This window comes from Panthera leo, chromosome B4 (genome assembly GCF_018350215.1).
Source record: "Panthera leo isolate Ple1 chromosome B4, P.leo_Ple1_pat1.1, whole genome shotgun sequence".
NCBI lineage: Eukaryota > Metazoa > Chordata > Mammalia > Carnivora > Felidae > Panthera > Panthera leo.
Window position 1 is genome coordinate 58985306 of NC_056685.1, and position 17327 is coordinate 59002632.

Here is a 17327-nt window from a genome sequence, read left to right on the forward strand (position 1 = left end):
AAATGACCTTTTTGAGAAACAGCTGAGATTTCTTTTTCAATGGCACAAAAACGCTAATTGAGATCAAACAGAACACAAACCCACCCCACAAATACCGCAGTTCAAATGAGGAAGGGAGAAGGTTGGAGAGGGGAGGAAAAATTGTTCTTCGGAAAACTGTTTGAAGCTAAGGGCTTATGTATTTTGTTCTTGGATAATTAGAAGTTAAAATGGGGTGATTTAGCATTTTTAAGATAAAAATTAGCCAGGACTGTAAGAACACTGTGTACCTTTTCAGGTGCCTGTGTAGTTCCTCCTAAAACACCTGTCTGGTGCTCCACTCTTCCTCAAGACTACCTCGACACTCCTCCCACTTGGGGACTCCAGCGCCCTAAGGTGAGTCTGAAAATTTGTACTCCTTTCATATATCCTAGAAAAATATCACTTAAAGTGACATTTTAAAAACAATTTTTCAAAATTTGGGGAGACTTTCAGAGGTTGTGTTCACTGGTGAACTCCTAAGAATCATTACTTATAAGTCCTGTATTTAGATAAGTATAAAGGGTAGTTAGCACTAGTATTTCCTTGCCAGTGTACCATAAATCCTAGGTCCAAATTTGGGGTGACACTACTAGCATTATGAACCATGCTTTAGATTTCAAACGTGGAGTCAAGCAAATTTTTTGCAGGTTGGTGTGTCACCACTTAGGCTTTCTGAGCGTTATTCTTCTCGTGCTTTAAATTGGCAGCTTCTTTTATTTATTTATTCATTTTTATTTTCAGTTTTTATTTTAATTTCAGTTAGTTAGCATTCAGTGTTATATTAGTTTGGGAGGCACAACATAGTAATTCAACACTTCCGTACTTCACCCTGTGCTCTTCAAGACACGTGCACTCTTTAATCCCCATCACCTATTTCACCTGTCCCCCCATCCTCCTCCCCTCTGGTGACCATCAGTTTGTTCTCTATAGTCTGTTTCTTACTTTGTCTCTCTCTCTCTCTCTCTCTCTCTCTCTCTGTCTCTCTCATATATTTTCCCTTTGCTTGTTTGTATTGTTTCTTAAATTCCACATATGAATAAAATCATAGGGTATTTGTCTTTCTCTGACTGATTTACTTCATTAGCATAATACTCTGTGGCTCTGTGCATGTTGTCACAAATAGCAAGATTTCATTCTTTTCTGTGGCTGAATAATAGTCTGTTTGTGTGTGTGTGTACACACATTTTATATATACACACACATGCCCACCACACCTTCTTTATCCATTCATTAATCAATGGCCTGTTTTAAAGCAGAGAAGTATTTCTAACAGTGAAGATTAGAAGGTCTTGATAAGTTTGAAATAGCTTATAGTTTGAGCTTCCATCTCTTAAGTACTGTAATTGTCTTCATTAAAGGGGGTTCACAAAGTCTCTTAAAGTGAGAATATACAACTAAATTAATTTTCACTTGCTTTTTGTGTGCTTGATGTGTATCACCTCTTGAAACAAAGTGATTCATTGGTCTCAGAAGGGAAAATAATTTGACCTTGTTTGTAGTATGTGAATCACTTGTGAATAAATTGTCCACATTTTACAAGGTGAATTAACTCTTTAAGGGCACCAGCCAGCATGTTGTTTCATAAATTCCTTAGTCTCTTATTTTGCAAAAGTTACGTGCTTGCTTTTTTGCCTTAATGATGTATCTTCAAAGGTGTTAACATAAATTAATTCATCCCTGAAATAAAAATAACCTTAGAGAGTTGTAGTAATTGCTAGAATATTTGGAGGGAAATGATTTCCTAAAGCCACAAGTCCTTATCCTCACTGGTTCAGTTTTTCTCCTACAGACTCTCGCATTGCTTGTGGCATTAGCAAAATCCATGACAAGCAGGCCACACGTGCTGAAAGTAAAAGATAGTCAGATTCTCATTGGACAATTTTGTTATATCCATATCAGAAGCTGAAAAATTCTAGTTTAGCCCTGCTATTTGTCATGTGATCTAAAGAAGAAAAGTATAAGGAATAAAATGTATTATGTAGTCTAACTTACTACAGTTCTCTCCATAATTATGTTACCACTTAAATTTTAGGTTTAGCTTTCATCACTGATGAAGCTATTCTGTAAATCTTTCTTTTATTTACATTAATTATGTTTTGTTTGGGAGGATTTATATATAAATTATAGGAAGAGGAACTATGGTTCAGATTTAATGTTTAGATATTGTGTACACTTGGGTTTGAATGCTTCAGTTATTTTGTTTCTTTTAGAACGCTGGTAGTTATACATGTAGAAGATGTAGGACTTGATTCAACTTTGCAGATAAAGAGTTAATTTTTTGCTATTTCTTCTCAAATGCTTACTATGCTAGGAATTAACAGTCTTTGATTTTTGACTTCAAGTGCAAAAAGATTCCCTTAGCATACTGCCTTGTTTTCTTTTTTCAAATGAAGTTTTATCTGTTTTAAATAAATGAGGGGTTTCTGGATGTGTTATAGTAATACATAAAACTTTTTTGCCCTTGCTGGCTGCTGAAGTAAACCAGTTTACTCATAGAAAGAGGGTATCTGAGTTCCCTAAGCCTTTCTGAATGTAGCATCTTTCTGGCAACAAAACCAGCTTTGAATTTTCAGTATTGCTACACTGTGAAACTACCTTAAATATTTTTTTATGGAGTGACTTTAAATTTTTAATGTCTTGCAATCAGACTATTTCTACTAAATTACATTTTCTCCACAATGATGTAGTTTCTCGTGAGCCATTATTCTTTTAGGGAATGATAGAGAATAATTCACATTTTATTTATCACAAGGCATCTTTCCTAGGTTTTAACTTTGAGGCTGTGTAAGAAGAAACTTTAAAACTCATATTTTATGTAAAAAAGACAGATTATGTAAAACAGAATAAGACATTACAGATAATTTATTTGCTTCTCTTTCTGTTCCAGATAAGACTGCATTCTTCTCCCATCCCCCTTTTCTGGTACCTTCCTGGAAAAAGCATTAATGGAGGGAAAAGAATGATAAACAGGACTTAGCTCTATAATCTTCTTTCAAAACTGCCCTGTAAATAATTTCCTATAGTTTCTGTAATGAAGCTTATGGTGGTAATATTTTGTGCCTCTGGTAGTGGGGAATAGTTTCAAAATACCCTCAACATTTTACATTTTAAGCTGTGTGTGTGTGTGTGTGTGTGTGTGTGTGTGTGTGTGTTCATGTTTTCAGGTTAGGTTTTCTGTCCCACGTAGATTTAGTGGAATTTATTTTTTATATGCTTATACTTGGTTTTAACGGTTTAGGTGGGGGCATTTCTAAATAAAACTTGTTAAAGAGATGTTTATTGTTGTTACAGGTAATTTATGCACGCAGAGTTTAGGAGACTTGAAATGATCTTTTGGGAAAAAAAAAAAACTTGGTAGAAGAAGGGGGGACATTTTCTGTAATTTAAGTTGTCATAGTAACTTGCATCAAGACCGATACTTGGAATCCAGGCCTGAAGAATTTCAGTGACAATAAACATTCCAGTTGCATTCATCATTTTTTTCCCCTCTGAGAAAAGAGCCATCAATTGTGATCTAATTATTCGCTTTCTGTTTTTAGAAGATGAGTAGCAGCTTGCATTTTTTAACACTTTGAAACTTCCCTGGTAGAGTAGAAATGAAAAGTTAGCTGTTTATATTTAAACTTGGCATTTTCTGGTAATGTATCTCAAACTAACCATTTCGGATGACAAGATAGGTTCAATATAATGGTTACTTAATGAAATATGAAAAGAAAAAGAGAAGTTGATGAGGATTTGAACACATTGCCACACACATTTGTTAACATGCAAATTTTAATATTAAGAGTATTGGAAAATGGTTTTCATGGAACTCTGATCTAGGAATGTTAGGATTTTCCTAATATCAGATTTTTAATATATTTATGGCATCTTGTATTCTTAAGCATGAATGTATTTAAATAAAAAGGAGGAGATATCATTTTTATTAGCAGAATAAGTTTACTTTGAGAAATTTGTATCCAGGCATTATTGTTAGATATGCTGTCTTTCACAAAGGATGGTACAATGTTGTTTTTAAAGAGAAAGCTTTTGGGGCGCCTGGGTGGCTCAGTCGGTTAAGCAGCCGACTTCAGCTCAGGTCACGATCTCGCGGTCCGTGAGTTCGAGCCCCGTGTCGGGCTCTGTGCTGACTGCTCAGAGCCTGGAGCCTGTTTCAGATTCTGTGTCTCCCTCTCTCTCTGACCCTCCCCCGTTCATGCTCTGTCTCTCTCTGTCTCAAAAATAAATAAACATTAAAATAAATAAAGAGAAAGCTTTTTTAGGTTTTGCTTCACTCTTGCCTTCTGCAAGATACTGATGACTAACCGACCCATAATTTAGAGTTAGAAACATTCTCCTTAAGCAAGGAACATTAGGAGAAATAAGGAGATAAAGGTGTATGTGTCCATTCATTTTAGGAAACTTGGAAAATAAATGGGAAGAGTTTGTAGCTAGTCTAATAGTAAAAAATAATATACAAAATTAGCAGCTGTTGAATATAACTGTAGTCATCTGTAGATAAAAGTGGTAATACTTTTGTAGAAACTTTTCCACATATGTATGAGAATCTGAATCAAATGGGCAATCTTTTAAAAAACATAAATCAACAAAATTGAGTTTTAAAAATATAAGGTAGATGTAGAAAACCTAAATAAACCTACATAATTTACTGGAAATTGTGAAGGAAAATATAATCACCTATTATCTCACTGTTTAGAGATATTTACTGTACGTATTTTATGGAAAGTATCTGAAGTTATGTGCTATAAACAAATTAAGGATCAAGTTATCAATAGCCAAAATACTAGTAATGGTGAAACACACAATTTTATCTCCTATTAGAATTAGCAGCTTACTTGCTGTCATCATTACTATCTAAAATAGCTCTGAAATATTTAGCCAGTATATTAAGAACAGAAAAAGAGAATTATTGAAAAGGACAGAATTATTTGTAGATAATAAAAAATGCCCAAGATATTTAATATAGTAAAATTCCATTATAAATAATGTAAATATCATGATTTATATAGTAGTAATAACCGGTACAAAAATAGAGAAAAAAGAGTCTGTTCATAGTAGCAACAAAAATTTATGCTGGGGATTAAACTTTGTAAGAAATGCGAATGGCCATGGGCGGGAAACTATTAAACTTTATTCTGAAGATGCAGAGACTCAATGTATCTGAAATTCTAGAAAAGAGGCTTTTAGCAAAGCATTAGTTCTCATATATTTAAAACAATTGCTCATTTAAAAAAAAGTAATACAGTTAAGTTTAAAACGTATAGAAAGGTATAAAATGAAAAACAAGATTCCTTTCTTCCTCATTGTGTTTCTTCTATCTAAAGGAACCATTGTTAACAGTTTCTTGGGTATCTTTGCAGAAAATGTGCATACAACATTTATTTATGCCTTTTTAAACTTACAGCAATAAGTAATAGTGTGTGTGTGTGTGTGTGTGTGTGTGTGTGTATTACACGAGATTCTTTACAGGTTGACTTCTTTAATTACCAGAATAATCTTAAAGGCAGATATTATTATCACACTGCTCATTGAATTGGTGGGAGTTCAGTAAATATGGTTAGTGTGCATTCTTCCATTTGGCTGAGTTTATAAAAATAAGGTTAGTATGGAATTACCTGGTATACTCGAGACTCTGATGGAGTCTACTTCTGATTGCACCTATGACTATCATTCTCTGTGATCTGGTTTCTATCCCTACAAATTGAAATGGTGCCTATATCTGCCTGAATGTGGTAGAAAGAATACAAAAATTAAACAGGGCCAAAATACAAAATCATTTTTTGTTCTTAAGGTATTACTAAGATAATACTCAAGAAATAATGATACCATAACACTTTTTTTCTTTTAAGTTTATTTATTTATTTTGAGAGAGAGAGAGTGCGCAGGAGCATGAGCAGGGGAGGGGCAGAGGCTTGGAACTGTGAGATCATGACTCCAACCCTTAACCAACTGCTACCCAGTCATCCTCCATAACACTCTTTCTAATTTTACAAAGGCAATTCCTTTTATATAAAGCAGACCTCATGAAAGTTATAAAGTAGAATAGGATGGAGTCCATATTTTCTGCTGTCAGGAATATATAGTCTCACCAACTTAAGCAGGTTCACACCAGATGGGAAAAACATAGTTTTTAGTTTTTATTGCTAAGCGATACCATGTTATAGCAATTCTTGAACTCTTGAACTTGCACGCTCTCTCTCTTTCCCTCTTCCTTTCTCTCACATTTTAGCCAGGGTATACTTGGCTCCTTAGAAATTTAGGGAAACTTGTCTTAAATCTCCAGTTTCAAAGCTTATAAAAGTGTCCCCATGATCTTGATAGGTCTCAAGGCTTCGTGTCTCCAGTGAGAATCCCCTCATCTGTCTTTGACTTGACTCTATGGATAGTCTTCATTTTGTCCAGGGTTAAGCCTTTCTTTTTTAGTGGATTCTCTGAGAACACAGCACAACACAACACATGCACACCACTTAGTAGAACCTACCAAAGATCTGGGACTTAGAGGAAAGAGATTCACATTGGGGGAAGGGCAATCTTGATAGTCTTCCTAGACTCTGGCTTCAACCTCATCCCTTCTTAAGATGCCTCAAAAACCTACAAAAACTGCCACGTGTCATCTGGACTCATCTGTCAGGGTACAAGTCAGCTTATCCCATTATTAATTGTGTGACCTTGACTGATTAGTCTTTAAAATCCAGTTTTCTTACTCGGATGTTAGGTAAGATTAAGTTATGCGTTGATCCTTAATGTGCTGTGTTTAGGGGTGCCAGCCCCCATGCAGTTGAAAATCCACATATAACTTCTGACTTCTCCAGAACTACTGGGAGCCTTGATAACATAAACAATCAACACACATTTTGTATTTTATATGTGTTATCTGCTATATTTGTACAATAAAGTAAGCTAGAGTAAAGTAAATGTTAAGAAAATCCTAAGGAAGAGAAAATGCATTTATATAGTACTATACTGTATTTACTGGGAAAAAAAATACACATAAAAGTGGACCCACACAGTTCAAACTTGTGTTGTTCAAGGGTTAACTGTGAATGTAAAGGTCTCAGCATGTACAAAATTCAGTGTATTATAATTATCACCAATTTTATTGAAAGAGTACTGTTTTCCCCAAATGCTTCGATCTTGTTTCAGACTTAGGCTAGATATATTTTTATATAAGCAGATGTTCACCCTTCTGTACTTATGGAAACTATGTAATTGTTCAAACCAGACACTTTGGAGACTGAAACGTGGCATTATTGTTAATTATGCTGGGATAACCATGTAAACTGTAAACCAGGATGAGTGGTCACTCAGCATGCCTCATTTGTGGTGCATGCTCAGAGAACACAGGTCATTGTCATTGAGTGAGACAATGAGGATATAGGACAAGTGAGGTCACATTCATCTTTTTGAGCTTTAGTTCCTTACTCATTAAACTGAGATTAACAATAACTAGCTCACAGGGTGACTAGAAAGATTAAATGAAGTTGTAGTCTGATAAAACATTGTATATATGTGGAAATTGGACACCTGTTAATTCCCTTCTGTGTCTCTGCAAATTACCTTAGTTGTGCTGATGGGTAAGTTTGTGTATAGCTGTGTTATTAGGTACTTAACCTTGATGTATCTTTATAGTTCATTCCACTGGAAATTGTAGGTGGTAGTCATAACCAAGTGCACATGTGGTTCCTCAGTTTCCTGTGGAGAGTTGGTCTATATTGCTTCAATTAATCACTTTTTAACACTGAAAGCATGAATTTTAGTGTTCAGGAACCACACCCACTTTCCCTATAAATTCTCCTGTGGTATGCTTTTTTCTTATGTGCTTTCCTATTTTTTGGATGAACATAATCTAAATAGGGGGATTTTTTTCTTAAATGTTTCAGGTATGAATATTTATTTGCATTTAATACACGGTGAGAATCAAAGGCACTTGTTTTTGCACATCAGTCGTAGAGATGTATTTCTTCCTTGGGAAAAAAAATCTAGCCGAAACCTTAAAAATTAATAGTATAATTGGTAATATACATACCAAGTTTGATTTTCTTATCATTTACAAATAAATTTTAATAACACAAAACTGGAAGAAGTAATAGATAGACCTCAAGGTTTGGGCCTTTTGCAAAATGATCACAGCATTTTCACCATTATTTTTCATAGTTGTTGTCTTCATTAGCAAATCCATATTCAGACTTGGTGGTATTTCCCGGTCTTTAGGCTTACAGAGAGTCTGTGGAGGACAGACAGGTGGTAAATGATTTTAGTCCTGTCATAAATTACACTTTTGTGGAATGAAGAAGGTGCTATGGGAGCACATGGAAAGTACTTTGTGCAAAGGTTTAGGAAGGCTGTTTGTGGCTACCATTTAAGTTAAGTGTTTAAAGGTAAGTAGGTCTTTAAGGAGTGGGGAGAAAGCCTTTGAAAATGGCCTGGGAAATAGCATATGCAAAGCCTAGAAAGGCATATAAGGAGCATGATGTGTTTGGGAATTAACAAGTATAGCTAGGTGTGAATACGAATGTGGATGCCAAGGAGATGACCAATTTAAAAAAAAGGAATTCTTATTCTAAATGATAGCCCTTTTCTAGGGCTCTGGGCTTTATTGTAATTGAAAGAATCAATATTGTAAGTAGATAAAGTTCTAGTTGGAAAAGTAGTAGAAGTGTTAATGACTTAGAACAACCTAAACTATAGCTGTCTCTGTAAGGAGAAAAATTACTTTCTTTATTCTTGATGGTTTTTCTATAATCTCAAGAAATTAAATATTTACAATATCCTCATTCTTCAAAAGGATATTGCTACTTTAAAATATTCTCACTTAAAAAAAATTAGATATAAATAGATAACATTAAAATCTATATATACTGGTTCCAGCCAGTTAGCTTAACATTCCATTCATTTTGTTAACATTTTATTCTGTGAGCTGCTCTGTAGCCACCAGACAATTTTGGTGTGCAAATTCTTTGCAGATTTTGCCTTGTCAAAATGTGAATTGGGTGAGGGATGAAATGATTAAAAGTGCTATTTTTTTTTGTACAGCAAATAATGCTTTCAGAAAAAAACATGCTGATATTAACTGCCATTTCTATTCCATTTTGCTCCTGAGAATTGTTTGAATGTATACTCTCCATCTTTTTATTTTATATCAAGAAGTAGAAACATAATGACATTTACTATTAACAAAATAGTAATTTCATGTAGTAATATTTACACTCTCATGTGAGAAATAAAATAATGTCATATGAGTGACTGTTTTAACTCTAGTACCATCTTGCCTGCTTCATTTTGTATTTTCCCTATGCTACACTATAGCATATACATAAAATCTTTATTTTTTCTTGGAAAGCACTCTGAACATTCAGATTTGAGCTTGAAGAAACCAAGACCCAGTTGGAGACTGATTTGCTCCCTTTAGACATCTCCTCTGGGGCAGAAACTCTTCTCATCATCTTTGTAATCTCAGTGCCTAGCCAATAAATAAAGATCTGTCAAATAGGTGGATACATCTCTTACAACACACCTCATTTGATTCCTGGTCAGTCCATGTTCTTTGTACATTGGTACCTCCCCCATCTGTTTTCCCTCTCGCAAAGTGGATTTACATAGCAGCAGCATTCCTTAGGTTTCAAATTATGTATTTATGCATGATTGTTGGCTGTCATAACCCCGTCCCCAACTCACAAGAAAGCCAAGCTCATCAACATGTTAGGACAAAGGGGCCGTTTGGACTGAGAATCAATGGATATACCAGAATATTCCTGAATGAATTTAATTTCCACACTCAAGATAGATGGCACTTTGTGCTTTTCAATATGTTGTTCATTTTTTTTTTAAGTTTGTTTTGAGAAGAATGAGTTTGAGCTGGGGAGAAGCAGAGAAAGAGGAAGAGAGAGAATCCCAAGCAGGCTCCACACTGTCAGCACAGAGCACAACGTGGGGCTCAGTCCCATGAACTGTGAGATCATGACCTGAGCAGAAATCAAGAGTCAGGTGCTTAGCCTACTGAGCCCCCCAGGGGCCCCATTCATGCTTCTTTTGATGAAATTACAGAGTCAAGATATTCTGTAGGATCGGAGACTATATTTTTAGAATAGTGTTTCTAAGCAGGAGTAATTTCACCATTGGGGTGTTTAGAAAATTTGTCAGAGCATTGTTGATTATTACAGTGATTGGAAGAGTACTGTTGGCATTTAGTCAATGGGTAACAGAGATGCCAGGCATCCTGTAGTGTACAGGACAGTTCCACATATTGATATTAAAATGGCCCCCTCAGTTTCCTATTGAAAAACCACAACTGAGCATAACTTTTTACATGTATACACAAAGCATTTTTGCATTGTCTTAATATATAGTGAATTTTCTAGGAATACAACTGTTATGGAAATTAAGGGAAAATCATATTTAATTCAGAAGTTGCAAAAGAATTGTTCTCCAGTTTAATAACCATGTCACAGACAACAGTCCCCTTTGTAGTATTTGAGTTTCCTATCAACGTACCTGCACTTTACATACCTACGTTTACAACTGTGGCATTTATGATATAGACATACCTCAGAGATATTGTAGGCTCAGTTCCAGACCACTGCAGTAAAGCAAACATGACAATTAAGTGAGTGAAATAAATTTTCTGGTTTCCAGTACATATAAAAGTTGTATTTACACTGTAGTCTAATAGTGTGCAATAGCATTATGTCTAAAAAAACAACATACATACCTTAATTAAAAATACTTCCTTGTTAAAAAATACTAACCATCATCAGAGTTTTCAGTGATGATAATGATGCACTTATCACAGATCACCATAACAAAGTAATAATGAAAAAGTTTCAAGTATTCTGAGAATTACCAAAATATGAGAAAAACACACAGTGAGCAAATGCTGTTGAAAAAAAGACTTGCTTGTTGTAGGATTGCCACAAGCCTTCAATTTGTAAAAAACACAATATCTGCAAAGTGCAGTAAAGCAAAGCACAATCAAACAAGGTAGGCCTGTAAAGGTGTGAGCATCTAGCTACTTCATTGAGTCTTGTCATTTACATAGTTAAGTTCATATCTCTCTGCTATAAATTATTTTTCTTTTATTTCTTTCTGGCTTCTTTGTTGAGAATAGCCTATTTGGGGGTAGAGGAAACACAAGTGTAGAAGCAGGGAGACTCATGAGGAGGCTTTTGCAGTTAGGTGAGCAATTATGGTAACATAGACAAAGATAGAGCCAATAGGGTTTCCTGGCAGATTAGATGATGGCTTGTGAGATAGAGAAATCAAGGATAACCGTAGGCATTTGGGCTTAAGCAACCAGATGGATACATTCTAATTGCTTTGAACTGAGATGAATATGGGTGCAACAGATTGGGTGGGGGGTGGTAAGATTAAGAGTTCTTTTAAGACATGTTGAGTTTGAGCTAGAAAGGCAGTTGAGGAGGAGGGAGCGGTTGGAAGGGGGACGCTGGCTTGGCATGCACTCCAGACCTCGGGAACGTTATTGTGCGTAGAATGGCTCATTTTGGAAGACTATTGCCCAGAAGAAAAGATGTTTGGTTTTCACAAGCCAAAGATGTACCGAAGTATAGAGGGCTGCTGTATTTGCAGAGCTAAGTCCTCCAGTTCTCAATTCACTGACAGTAAATGCTATGGAAAGGACTTCCAGAGCTGTTTTGGGTTGCCTGAGACTCGTTCAGGAGACATCTGTAATGCCTGTGTCCTGTTTTTGAAAAGATGGAAGAAACTGCCAGCAGGATCAAAAAAAACACAAAAAAACAAAAAACTGGAATCGTGGTAGATGCAAGGGCAGGACCTAGTCTGAAGACAGCAGTGAAACCAAAGACAGTGAAAACTCTATCTGGAAACAGGATAAAAAGTAACCAGATCAGTAAACTACAGAAGGAATTTAAACATCACAATTCTGATGCTCACGGTGCCACCTCAAGTGCCTCCCCAGCTCAGTCTCCTTGTTATAGTAACCAGTCAGATGATGGCTCAGATACAGAGACGGCTCCTGGCTCTAATAGAATGCCAGTGTTTTCCTTTTTAGATCTCACATACTAGAAAAGACAGAAAATATGTTGTGGGATTATCTATAAAGGCCGTTTTGGAGAAGTCCTCATTGACACACATCTATTCAAGCCTTGCTGCAGCAATAAGAAAGCAGCTGCTGAGAAGCCGGAGGAGCAGGGGCCAGAGCCTCTGCCCATCTCCACTCAGGAGTGGTGACTGAGGTTTAGGTAGAAGGGGAACAAAAAAACGATTTAAATTTTGGAAAGAAAACAAAGCAACAAAACCCTCCTATTTTTAACTTGGATACCTGCTATTCTGCCAAAAGACACTTTCTAGAATAGTTTTGAATGGGTTGTTATTTCTCCTCCAGTTCCACAAACTCTGAAGCCAGTGTCTAGCTTACTAAAAGAAAAAAAGTGTACATAATATTTAAGATGCTAAGTATTTCATAGGAAAGCTGAATGCTGCTGTAAAGTGCTCTTTAAGTCTTTTTTTTTTTTTTTTTTTTATCCCCTTCTAATGAATGAATCTAGGGGAATTTCAGGGGACAGAGATGGGATTTGTTGTATGATAAACGTATGTAGTTTTAGTCTTTCTATATTGAGAAGCAGTGGTTGGGGCATTTTTAAGATGGCTGGCTATATTTGTTTTCCTTCATGATAATAAATTTGTCATAACTCAGTAACATGGACTTGCCCCAAGAGGTAGTTGTTCATAATTTAAGGTCTTGTCAAGGTTCTGATGATTCAAACCTGTACTACTGAATATTAAGCAGGACACACTAAGCTCTCTGGTACAAATGCCTTGAAGGAGTAGTTTCTAAACATACAGAGAGGTAACTTGAGTGTATATGTTGCATCCTCTGTCACCTCCCTCCATATTCATTTTTGATAAAGATTTTAATCTATATTGAAACTTCTAAAGCAGAATCAAAGCTCCTCTGAGGAAATGACAAGTTTTAGGATGAGCAACCCTAAATGAAGAGAACCAAAGCATTACCACATGGTAGAGATCACATTCTATTAAAAATGTTAAATTATCTTTAAAACTGTACAAGTCTTCAGGATGGCACACACAAAAAAACAAAGGTTAATGCTTCTTAGGGCACATTTCTTAGAGGGCTTGCCTAGTGTGTAAATAATTGACTTTTGTTTGTGTTACATGACTGGTGACTTCACTGAAAATCTGCGCAATTCAGTTTTAGCTCTGGATTACTTCAGTTGACCTTTGTGAAGGTTTTGTCTATGTAGTGGTTGTTTGACTGGTTTTAACCTATTAGGGTTTGGGGTTTTTGGGGTTTTTTTTCCCACTCTATATTAAAGTAAAATTCTAAAAGAAAAGAGGTGTGTGTTAATGCTGAGTGGGCTGGTTTAGGTTTGACTTCTTTTAGTCAGGCTTTGTGAACATTGAGATGATAGATGATGCATCCGGAACACGGAGCTCTTCAATTCCAAAATCTTCATTTGAAGGCTTTTTACTTGAACCCAAACCAAAGTACTGTCATTGCCTGTTTTCTAAACGTTCAGGAATAACCTATCACTGGTTCAGACTTTTCATAATTAGGATCATTTGCCTACCTCATAATAACATGACTCAGTGCTTATTTTTAAAACTGGATTTTAAAAATTAGATAGTATAAACAGTAAGGAGTGAGCCACTTTTTACGGGCACCATATAGTTTTATAATTCTTAATCTAAACTTAAAATTTTATATTTCTTCCTTATGGCAAAAACTATAAGCCACCATATGCACAGATTATACTGTGAGTTGGGTTGGCTCTCCCATAGCCTCTGAGGTGAATTACAAGAGTCCCAGCCATTATCATCTTCCTCCTGTTGTTCTGAAATTTTTTTTTTGTACATTTTGCCACAGTATTGGTGATAGAATATACTGTAATATGGATCATCTTTACTTCTGTATTTATTTATTTATTACTAGACCTCAACCACAGCCTTCTTCTTCCCCTTCCACCTCTTTGCCTGTAGGATGTACTGTATATAGTCATGCACTTTGTATTAATATATTATAAATCTACAAATCTGTTTTGTACTTATAATCAAAACTTTTACTAGGGTACTGAATAAATTTAGTCTAACTATAAAAAAAAGACATGTTGAGTTTGAGATGTCTACCACTCAGTAGCAACACTAAGTAGGCATCTGAATGTGAGACTGAAGTTCAGAGAGGAGTGTGAGCTCGAAATTTTATGGGAACTGTCAAGTATATGGTATTTCAAGTTATGATCAAATTGAGTGAAATCACCAAGGGAGTGAATATAAATGGAAAAGATCCATGATTGAGATTTGAAATTCTCAAAAGCATAGAGAAGAGATTGAGAAGGAACACCAACGAGATTGGAGGAAAAGCAAAAGAGTGCAGCTGTTCTGGAAGCCAAATGAAGAAAGTGTATAAGGACGAGAGAGTGATTAATTGACACTTAGATTTAGCCATGAGCTAAACATGATGGGTGACCATGGTTTTGGTGGAGTGATGGGAGTTAAGAGCCTGACAGGAATGAGCTCAATGGAGATGGAAGGTGAGAATATGAAAAGGGATCAAGAAATGGAGGATAGCTGGTAGGGGAAGTGGGATCAGAAAAAAAATTTTTTGTTTTTGTTTTAAGATGGGTAATATAGCTACTTATGTATTCTCTGATTGACAATAAAAATTGAAGAAGATAGTGATGATGCTGGAGCTGATATAAGGGGGCTGACATGCTGCTTAGCCATGGGATGCCTATGGCTGCACCACTAGTTGTCCAAGCATCTGGTATGACATAGCTCTGGAATAGTCAATTAATACATAATAGATTTTGAGGCCCTGGGATCATCTTCTCACTCTCTGGTGTTTCTTCATTTTTTTTGTTTAGTAAAGTTGATCAGGCACCAGACAAAGGTTTAGGCTTTAACCAGACACTAAAATTAGAAATTAGTGGGAAATTAGAAGGGAAGGCAGAACCAATTCCTTCTCAAAAAGCATCTGAGAGCAGCTTAAGTTTTTCCTTCTTGTCCACTGGGACCACCTTAACCATTTTGACTTGTGGGTAAATGGCACAGGGATTTTAGAATAAGGAAAGTGAGTCACCTATGAGGGCACAGGCTGAGGAGGCACTCACTTTTAGAGTCATGCAAGTATAATGTTGGCACTTGAGAATGATGCCTCCTTACATTTTGCACCCTACACACTTTGCTTGCTACATGCCCCCTAATTCCCCTGGTCCTGAGAATGGGCACTGTGGTTCATTTAAGGAATAATAGGAAAACTCTTTCCCTAATTATCTCTTCTTATATTACCAAATGGAGATTTATGTGCTTTAGTTAGTCTGATACTCCTCTCTCTCCTCAATATCTGGTTGACTTTGCCAACTAACAAACATGAGGAATACTTGGTAAAGAAGAAAAGAAATGCTTCTTTTCTGCAAAAGAAAAATTAGTGATGAGACAGAGTAGAGAATGATTGGTTGGAGCCTTTAGGCCAACAACTTGAAGGACTTTTAGATACCAAAAAGGCTGGAGAAAAGGAACTGGGGGATAGAAGGGAGAATCCATTCTGTTTGTGAAGACAAAAATAGAAACTGTTCCACTTTAGCCTAGTACATTTGTCATTTTTAAGAGTTTTAAGGGCCCTGGTACCATCTTGTCCTTCCATCTTTGGAATCCAAGGTGATAGGTTATCACTTAACCTTGTTAGTCCTAAGAATTGACTTTCTTGTTCTGCCCAGTGCAGATCTGAGAAAGATCTTCTAAGGTCATCTGAGGAATTATCCATCTTTGTATCTCAGAAACCAAAAAAAGACTTACAGTAACATCTGCAGAACCCAGAGAATTCTCAAGGCTTTGTGTCATGTGATCTTGTGTTTGTCCCCTCTGAGGGAGCCATAGCGGTAAAGATACAATAGAGAATCACGGACCATCTTGACCTTACTATATGAGTTGACAGATTCTCATATGAGGAGCATTTAGGACCAAATGTGTAGAGATGGTGCAGATATGCTTGTGTACAAAATGAGAGTCAACTGAAGGAATGGTGGGGAGCGATGTATACAGACAGCTCTTAGGAGCTTCCACTAAGAAGTGTGGGAATGGGAAAAGCCAATTGAATTTACAAGTGAGAAAGTTTTCTTCATTTTAAAGTGGTCACCATGAAAACTGGAATGGCAAGAAGTCCATGACTAATTACGAATGAAATAAAAGATAACTGATTAATGATCCTATTATTTTAAATCTTGAGATATTTCACTACAAAATTAAACCTTTATAAGTTGCAGCCACATATGAGTGAATCTGGGAGCAATACTATCAGATGACAGAAGTTTTTATTGCAGTTTCTTTTGGGATGAGGCCTGATGCTGGTTTAGCTTGTGTTATTTCCATATCTGAGAACTGACAGTCATGTGCCCATGGAAAGAAGTCCTCACTGAAGATAGTAGACGTTTGACTTTACTCAGTGTTACATAATCAGGAGGTCCTTTGAGAATTTCCCCAGAACTGATTTTCCAAAAAATTAGTCAAGTATTTCCCAGAAAAACTTTCCTCTTTTTCATGAGCAATATCATTTTTGTTAGTAGTGCTTACTCTTCTAGGCCCTTGCCTCCTCTTCACGTCCAGTCCCAAAAACAGCTGAGTAAGTAAATGTGAGGACATAATTAATTAACTGATAAATAGAGACTAACTCATCAACTTGTTTAAATCTAGTGTCTTTAAAGCTTTTGTTGTCATATGTTTGGCAAATAGTAGACCTTTAGTAAATGCTTTTTTGAAACCGTTAAGTATAATATATATTCTGCTTAATTATTTATTTTATTAGATTGTAGGGTATATTAGTTCATGGTTTGAGTTCTGGTTGCATACTGCCTGGATTCAGATCCTGGCCTTACTCCTAATGAGGTGTGTGATCTTGGGCAAGTTTTGTAACTTCTCTGTGCCATGATTTCCTCTTATAAAAAGTGGGGATAATAATAGTGCCTACCTTTTAAGATTATTATGAGAACTAAATAAATTGATACATTCAGAGCACTTAGAATAGTTCCTGGCGTATGGTAAGTACTTAATAAATATTACGAATGATTTTAACAAAAGCTGTCAGACATTTAATATTTAAAAAGTGAGAAAACCGAGTCTCTACTTCTTCCCCAAATAACACTGTAGCTGGCAATGAATACTTGAAAGTTGGTTGCTTGAATACTAGATAATCCTTTTTTCAGTGGCTGTAAACAGCTTCCTGTGTTTCTGAAGGTGGAGGAATAGAAGTCATCTTTCCATCTGGCCTCATGTCAATACATCATTCTTGACACACTCTTGACACTGTGTTCACATAT

General features: G+C 36.0%; 1 protein-coding gene and 1 pseudogene across 1 annotated transcript in view; both read left to right on the plus strand.

The window, feature by feature from the left end:
• The first annotated feature begins 291 nt into the window (after positions 1 to 291).
• The window catches only part of RASSF8 (Ras association domain family member 8), an 86012-nt gene continuing 68976 nt past the window's right edge, over positions 292 to 17327 (plus strand). Inside the window, exon 1 of the mRNA XM_042946110.1 lies at positions 292 to 375. The gene's annotated coding sequence lies outside the window, so the exon portion shown is untranslated. The remainder of the gene's footprint in view (positions 376 to 17327) is intronic.
• LOC122224361 lies at positions 11497 to 12642 on the plus strand (annotated as a pseudogene).